Raw genomic sequence first — 9,197 nt, forward strand, 5'->3', positions numbered from 1 at the left:
GTGTCCTTCTCCTGTCCCTTTATATAAGCCCTATGTACATTATTGGCTCTCCTGACTCTTCAGTCCCCTGCTAAGTGCCTCTGCTGTTTTCTTCTAATGCTTCCTGTGTCTATCTCCTTTCTGCTAAACCGTCGACCCCTGGGGGGCAATGAGCATGCCCACCTCCAGCTTTGCACCCAGCACACTCATTCACATGTCCGTTGTATACGTGAAAGGATGAATAAGAAGTCTCTAGAATAAAAATGTCACCATATGCTGATGATAAGTACATTCTTTTCCAGAGTCTTCTTTTGTTGAGTGCCAATCATCCACCAGAATGGGCCAGCTATGAGACTGTCACACTGCTGATGCCTGGTGACTTGCACTGCTGGCCACTGTCTTTGGGGACACTTCTACAATAGGGACAGTTGCCTCTGCTCAGCTCTGGTTACTTCTGGTTGCCTCCTTTTTGTTAGTCACCAGGGAGGACTTTTCTGGCCTTGTGGCCAAGCCCCTGTGGCTCTGTCAGCAGCTGGAGAGCCATTCCTAAGAGCTGAGATAGTGAGACGGGCCTCCTTCCATGGCCAGGGGAAGATTCCTTTCTCAGTGCTGGTGCAACCTCACTCTTTCCTCAGTGGTGTCCAAGATTTGAATCCCGGTAAGAGGAGAAAATGGCAGGTGATCTCAAGAATGGTTAAGACCAGTAAGTATCTCCTGGAGACAGTGTCTTACTTTTGGTTTTTGGTCGGGGGTGGTGGTGGTGATAAATGACCTATGCTCAGAGATCAGTCAATCAGTCGGTCAGGGGAGAAGTGGAACGTATGTGGATCCTTGTTCCCAGACAATGCAAAGCTTGTCTGGGAAAGAAGCCAGAACAAGAGAGGCCTTTCAGCAGAGGCAGGTGCGTACCCACGTGGGTACACAAGGTGGTATTAGGCAGCAAGCAGCCTGTCCCACTCACTTTTTCCTAAATCAATGCATCTCTCATCTTCTAGAAACGAGAAACCAACTTTTGCCATGGAGCTGGATGAGATGAAAAAAGAGTGGATTTTGTCTCAAACTGAGTTCCCTTGCTCCCGGCGTAAGGCTGTCACAGACAGAGAAGGCAGGCCTGCGGCAGAAGGAGGGAGCCTTGAAAGGTGCAGTCTCATTCTCTCCTCCGCAGTAAGCAAGCAAAGGATCCATTAAATGAGAAAAACGTAGGTGAAAGCACTTAGCACAGTGCTTGGCAAATGGATGGGATTCAATAATATTGACTTTTTCTTGTTTTATCTATGCTCAGTGGAGGGACTCAGAGGTATATTTGTGTGTGGAAGGAATAATGGGGGTACCAGCAAGGGTGGGGAAGCATTCTCAAACTGGATGATTGTTAGATTTTTGCCTTTAGAGGTTCTTTGCTTCGATACAATCAGAGAACAAATAACCATCAGAGGCAAAACTCATTGCCTTCAGGCATTTCTATTTAACTATTAACAGTTGGTTTTATATATATTTATATATTGTATATATTTTACCATTAGTGGTTTTGTGTATATTTGTGTTTTATTGTATTATATATTTGTATGTCACAGATAGCAAAATATAATATATAAATATATAATTTTTTAATGGACAATAGTGGATAGAATTTAAAGGCATTGAACGCTTTAGATAGGAGAGCAAGGAAGAGTACAAGGTTTCCCAGTAAAGTTAAAACAAAAACCTGTCAATCTAAATGAGAATACTAGTACTCTTATAACTTCTACTATAGAAATAAGTAATTTTAACCAATAAAAGCTTCTAAGAGAGATGAGACAGCAAATGTGGGAACCCAGAAACAGCCAGGCCAAAACCTCAGTCCTGAGGCAGTTTCACAATTGGATGGCTCTGGTGGAAGAGGTTACCTGTTGACAACTGAGGGGTGGCTGGGGAGGCAAAAGGCAGACTGAAAGCAGGAGCACATTTGCACATATGACACTCTCCACAAGCAGATTCTGACTCTGAACAAGAAACTAAAACAGAACTCAGAGTTCTTGTAAGTGCTCAATCCATGTTTATTTAACCCAAACCAAACTCAAAGCAGAACAAAACAAAACTGGAACTTGTCAACACCAGGCCTCTATGTCTCCTACTAGTTTCAATAAAACAATGGGATTAATACAACTCTGAAAATAAACTAACCACGTTCTGTATTTGTCCGGCAGGATCTCACATGCACTTTCTCTTCACACTTCCCCAGGATGAGAAGTTAGACTTCACATTTATAGGAAAGGAAGAAACCATGTCACAACAGGAAAGGGGGCTTGCTCAGATTAACAAGAAAAAAATTAATGCTGGTCTAGAGACTATGATTGCAAACTCCAAAAGTAATAGATGAAGTTTAAAAAAAATGAAAAGAAAACTTTATTCTCTTTAATGTCTTAATAAAAAGAAATCACAACTTAATAATTAAGAGACAAAGACACCAATAAAAAAAAATTAGCAAAGGACAGGAACTGTCCAATCATAAAAGGAGATCACTGTAATGATTAAAGAAATATTTTGTTGTTGGGTAGGTTCTGCCTCAAATGTGAGATAGTAATTTGAGATAGCCTAGATATCATAGATAAGATTGAAGATATATGAACCCTTTTTCTTGTCCTACACTCAAACCTAAATCTTGCAATTTTAATACCTACACTGGGGCTAATGATGAGAGAAAGCAGAGACCATTGGAAGAACAGGTCGGCACTCCTTTGCTAATTTTTTTTTGAGGCAGAACCTACCCAACAACAAAATATTTCTTTAATCATTACAGTGATCTCCTTTTATGATTGGACAGTTCCTGTCCTTTGAATAAATATCAGTGGCTGAGAAGGAGGAATATGGAGGGAAGCATCCTTTAGCTTGGAGCCCTGTGGGCCTCGTGAGGTTCTTCAAGGACAAAGTCAAGCCTTGTCTGCCCTCTGGACCCACCACAGTACCAGGGATTGGACCCAAGCATGCTCTACCACCAAGCTACATCCCCCAGCCTTTTTTTATTTTTTATTTTCAGATAGGATCTCACTAAGTTGCTAAGGCTGGCCTCAAAATTGCAATCTTCCTGCCTCAACCTCCCGAGTGGCTGGGATTACAGGTGTGGGCCATGGAGCCTGGCTGAGCCTTATCTGGCTGTATGCAAAGTCCCTATTTGCAGAGTCCCTAGAGTTTTGATACTCAAAAGTGTGGTCTGTGGGTCACAGCATGGATATCTCTGGGGAACTTATAGAAAGGCAGAACTCCTGATCCCCACCCAGGTTCCTGAATCAGAATCTGCATCTTAGCAGGTTTCCCAGGTGATATGTGCACACAGTGACAGCGACAGGCAGAAGTATTGCCCTATGGTATCTGGCTTAGGGTTTGCTCCTCAAAGGTGCCCAGTAAATGTTGACTCATTGAGTGAAAGGTGGACAGGATGGTCTCTGGGGTCCCTTTCAAAGCTAAATCATCAGATTTAATGCAACTGTTGTAGTCAGCTGTGTAAAGCGTCACCCATTTTACAAAGGCTCTAAGTAAGATTAATGAATTAATAACAGTGCATTGGTACCGATGTGGCTACAGTGAATTTAGAGTTTCTCATTAGTATCATTTCACTGGGCTTCTCGGTGTGCCCAGGAGGCACCAACAGGACATAACTCCTCTCTTTCGACCTTTCCAGTTCATCTTTCACAAAAAGAATGTAAAATCAAGTGAGCAGAAATGAAAACAAGAGACCTGAAAAGGTGGGAGTTTCCTCTTCCCCGGCACTTCCCCCAGAGAGTGGAGCCTCCAAGTTTTCACCTTCTGACCCCTGAGGAGGGTGTGCGGGGACAGGAGAGGTGGGGAGAGAAAGGGTCAGAAGAGAAGAGATGGGACCAAGATCCAAGGACCCCTGTGCTGTCCTATAAACTGACACAGGCAGAGATGCCAAATCTGGCCACTCCAGTCCTCCCGAGGCGACCGTGAGCAACATTGTCATTGTTCTTATTCCACTTGCCGTCTGCCAACCTCCTTGCTGAGCAGCCCAGCCTAGGAGCAGTCCAGCCTCTGGCTTCAAGGTTGTCTGTCCCCAGACCCTAGGCTGCCAGGAAACCAGTTAGAAGAAGGGAGACAAAAGGGATCTAGAGGATGAAGAGGCATTTTGAGTTCTGCTAATGAGTGAGGTGACTCACAGGCTGACTCAGACTCAGACCGAGACGCCTGGGAGAGGGAGGGTGGTGGGGGACAGACCTCAAAGGAGCCCCGCTGAACCCTTCAAATGGGAGCTAGGCGGCCAGGGACATGGTGTTATTTAGAGAACTGCCTGCCGCTCCGGTGCTGGAGGGAGGGGTGGGTCCTGAAAACTGAGGGAGAAAATTACATTTGAAGCCAGAAGCCGAGTTATAATCTATAGCCTTCTGTGCTTTGAGAAACGCGTCACGTTCTCCAGTGACACTGACCTGCTCTCTGGCAAATCACAGAATACGGACTCAATAGGAATTAATTGTCATCAGGTCCTTGGAGAATAGAGGGGAAGCAGGTACCAACGTTTAATTTTGTAATACTTTCAACTAGGAAAGTGAGCCTCTTGATTTTCATTAGTATTTTCCATTTCATTAGTATTTTCCATTTGATCCAACCTATGATTAGAAATATACCTTAAAAATTTTTAAACATACGACCGAGGTATCTTCTCTCTAGTTAATGGCTAATTGAGATTCTGAATTTGGAGATGCCAGGTTACGTACTGTTATCAAGGCTGGTGACAGCATTGCCCTGTATGGACCACATTGAAAAGATATGACCAGACAAGGTGCTGGCACACATCTGTAATCCCAGAAGCTCAGGAGGCTGAGGCAGGAGGATTACAGTTCAAAGCCTCAGCCACAGTGAGGGCCTAAGCACCTCAGTGAGACCTTGTCTCTAAATAAAATACAAGAAAGGGCTGGGGGTGTGGTTTTACGGTTAAGCGACCCTGTTGGGAAAACATAAAGGCAGCCGCATCCCAGAGAAAAACCCCAGCATGGCGTCTAACGACCCTCCTTCTCCTCTTTGTTTCTTTCACTGGCTCGAAAACTTCCCCCTGGAGCCAATGTTCAAACCCTGCTGGTGGGAAGCCTTAGCCCCAATTAGAATTAACTTCTTGGGCTCCGGAACTGACATATGGAAGAGCTTGCCAATAAACGGGCGACCTGTTATCTACCTCAGCCCTGCGACCTCTCCTTAGACCTATATAAACACACAGCCTTTTGTAATAAAGTGGGAAAACTCTTTGGTAATCTGTGTCATGTGGTGCGGCGTTTTTCTAGTCTTACAGACCCTAGTTACAATCCCAGGCACCAAATAAGAAAAAGAAAAAAATAAAAGAAATAATATGATCATCCTCTACACACTGTAGATAGGCCTTCTGGAGAGCATGTATTTGCAAGATGGCAAGATATAGGTAGAGAATACCTGGGTTTTCTCTATGTGCTAAATAACCCCCCAAAAATCAAACCCATGGTCTCAGTCTAATTCAGTCAATGTGAATCAAATCAGCTACCTAAAAATTATTTTGGTTGATTACCTATTTCTATGTAATTTGATGGTTATTGTCTCTAGTGCACTTCACTAGAGTGGTACCATGCCTGGGAAAGGCACAGGTTCTTTGGCAGCTTGTCAACCTGTGAACTTTTGTGGAGATGAAAAATACTTAGCTCTAAAAGCAGAAGTAGTTCCTCTTCACCTGCTCCCAACCAGTGACAACAGTGGTTGGTCATGGTGGTTTTAGTCTCCGCTAACTAGTTTTCTGCTACCAGCAGGTTTGCTGTACTCAGTGCTAGGTGTTTCATAACATTAATAAAGCCCAATAGGCCTGATCATTGCAAAAGCAATGAGAATGTTGCATATGCTATCGGGAAGAGGCTTATGATTATGATGATAATAAAGAGATCAACATGAATGTGGCACGAATGTGTACCCTGAGGCTACACGTGGGTACAAATGAGCAGGAGTTATTCTTTCTGTGTTCTTTGCAATGTTAGGGATCAAATCAGTGCCTCTTACATGCTAGGCAAGCGCTCTACCACGGAGCTACACCCCCAACCCACAGGAGTGATCCTGAAAATCAAAGAGAGACTCAAAGTATGTGAAAAACTTTGTCTAGGTCATGCAACATTGAACATCAGTTTGCAAGAGATGAGGAAACGTCATCCAAGATATAGAAACTAGTTTGTATGTGTGATTAGAGAATTGTCAACAACATTGAATGCCTATGATCCAAATAATTATTCAGATAAGGGCTAAAATTATATGCAAGCATTTAAAATCCAGGTATACTGCAAATACTCATTCTGAAATCTTTGCTGAATGCCAGGGATTGTTCCACAATAGCTAAGCTATGAAACCAACCCAGATGACCATCAACAGATGATTGGATAAAAAATTATGGTATATGTACACAATGGACTATTACTCATCCATAAAGAAGAATGACTTTTATGACATTTGCTGGTAAATGAATGTAACTGGAGACAATCATGCTAAGTGAAATAAGGCAATTCCAAAAAACCAAAGGTCAAATGTTTTCTCTGATATGTGGATGTTAACTCACAATAAGGGTGGGGGGATGATAGAAGTTCAGTGGATTAGACAAAGGGGAATGAAGGGAAGGCCAGAAATAGGAATAGGAAAAAACAGTGAAATGAATCTGACATAACTTTTCTATGTACATTTATGAATACAGCACAGTGAATCTCAACATTGTGTACATCTACAAGACTGGGATCCTAAATAGGATAAAATATATTCCTCGTATATAAACGTATCAAAATAGATTCTACTGTCATCTATAACTAAAAAGAACAACAGCAACAAAAAAAGACCTGTTAGATTACACAAAATTAAATTCCCTCTACACAAAATTAAATTCCCTCATTGGAGTTGCTAAGGAGTTTTTTGTTTTGTTTTGCTTTCTCCTTTTGCAGTGCTGGGGGTTGAACCCAGGCCTCACACGCATTAAGTAAGCACTTTATCACTGAGCTACGCCACCATTCCTTTTTACTTTTTATATTGAGACAGGGTCTCACTAGGTTGCCCAGGCTGGCTTTGAACCTGCTATCCTCCTGCCTCAGCCTCCCAAACTGTTGGGATTATAGGCGAGCACCACCGCATCCGGCGGAATTCTTTGACATTTGGCAAAACTCACCAAGTGCTGCTTTTTCTGATTTTCAATGTCTGTATGAACTAGTCTAGTTTGAATAAAGTAGCCCAGGAGAGTGGATATCAGCAAGAAGGAGAGAACTCTGCCTAGTTTTAAAGCTCTGAAGGACCAATGTGTCTTAGTTTATGTACTAACAGAATTCACTGTATTTTTAAAAAATCATGCCTTTTCACTGAACATTGGGTAGTCAGATTTTCCTTTAGTTTTTAGCTGGTTCTGTAACATAAGTTTTTTTTTTTTTGTTTTATTTTGTTTTGTTTTGTACCAGGGATTGAACTCGGGGGCTTTTAAACACTGAATCACATCCCCAGCCCTTTTTTGTATTTTATTTAGAGACAGGGTCTCACTGAGTTGCTTAGGGCCTCACTAAATTGCTGAGGCTGGCTTTGAACTCACAGTCCTCCTGTCTCAAGCCTCCCAAGCTGCTGGGATTACAGGCGTGCCCCCACTGTGCCCAGCTAACATAAATTCTTAATGGCGACTCTGTATCCCATTTCTGTATGTCACCTGATCCATCTTCTGCTTATCTCATAAGGATGCTGGTATTAATATCATTTGTCATAAATTGTTATGTTCCCCTGAATATTTTTTTCCTTGTATTTTAAGGATTTTTTTTCCTCTTAACTTTTATTTTATTTGTTTATTTTTATGTGGTTCTGAGGATCGAACCTAGGGCCCCACAGGTGCTAGACGAGCGCTCTACCCCTAAGCCACAACCCCAGCCCCCCTCTTAATATTTTATTAGGATAAATCAGTAGAGTGAAGTTACAGGTTATAGTATGTAAACATGTTTAACTTTATACTATGTTCTCAAATTTACCTGTGGAAAGGTTTTGGTAACTAATATTTCTACCAGAAAAAATACTAATATTCCTATTGCCACCAATTGTTGTTGATACCAGTTACTGTCTACTATATCTCTTCATTTTTTGAGAAGAAACAAATAATTCTAAAGTTTATAAATTTGATTGTTACTTAGATCTTTTCCTATAAATTTCATTTATGTCTGTTGCCATTTTTTTTATTGAAAACATTTCTATTAAAAAATTGGCCAGGGGCTGGGGACATAGCTCAGTTGGTAGAGGGCTTGCCTCCATGCACAGGTCCTGGGTTCAATCCCCAGCACCACCACCCAAAAAAAAAAAAATTTGGTCAGGCTGGGGATATAGCTCAGTGGTAGAGCACTGGCCTAGCACGTGTGAGGCACTGGGTTCAATCCTCAGCACCACGTAAAAATAAATAAATAAAATAAAGGTGTGTGTCCAACTACAACAACAACAACAACAAAAATGGCAATGGTGATTTGTAATAGTGCTTTACATATTGAGAGTTCTGCTTCCCCCCATCTTTTCATTATTTTTTAAAAATAACTTTATTTTGTTTATTTATTTTTATGTGGTGCTGAGGATCAAACCCAGTGACTCACATGTGTGAGGCAAGCACTTTGCCACTGAGCCACAACCACAGCCCTTCATTTGATTTTTTAAAATATATTTTTTAAAAAAAATTTTTAGTTGTATATGGACGTAACTATATATATATTATATATATATATATATAATATTTATTTATTTATTATTTATTTATATATTTTATCTGGTGCTGAGGATTGAACCCAGTGCCTCACATGTGTTAGGCAAGTGCTCTACCGCTGAGCCACAACCTCAGCCCTGATATGTATGTGTATGTATGTATGTGTGTGTGTGTGTGTATTTTTTTTCCCCCTTTTGGGTACTAGAAATTGAACTCAGGGTCATTCAACCACTGAGCCATATCCCCAGCCTCTTTTTTGTAATTTATTTATTTACCTTTCCATGTGGTGCTGAAGATAGAACCCAGGGCCTCACACGTGCTAAGCAAGTGCTCCACCACTGAGCCACAGTTGCAAGCTTCATAAGGTTTTTTACTTTATTGATAGTGGCCACCATTGTTTTTGCATCTCTAAATTTAAGGTCATACCAGTTGCAATTAATTCACCTGGCTGTAGGGTGTGGGGGCACATGCCTATATTGCCAGCAGCTCAGGAGGCTGAGGCAGAAGGATTGCAAGTTCAAAGCCAGCC

The 9,197-nt window shown here is 41.7% G+C and overlaps 1 protein-coding gene across 2 annotated transcripts in view; it reads right to left on the minus strand.

Moving 5' to 3' along the window:
- Positions 1–9,197, minus strand: part of Mkln1 (muskelin 1) — a 327,297-nt gene that overhangs the window by 213,677 nt on the left and 104,423 nt on the right. The gene's annotated exons all lie outside the window — the stretch shown is intronic.

Source organism: Marmota monax, unplaced genomic scaffold (assembly GCF_021218885.2).
Source record: "Marmota monax isolate L192 unplaced genomic scaffold, Marmota_monax_Labrador192_F-V1.1 WCK01_AAM20220418_F8-fsc00131, whole genome shotgun sequence".
Lineage (NCBI taxonomy): Eukaryota > Metazoa > Chordata > Mammalia > Rodentia > Sciuridae > Marmota > Marmota monax.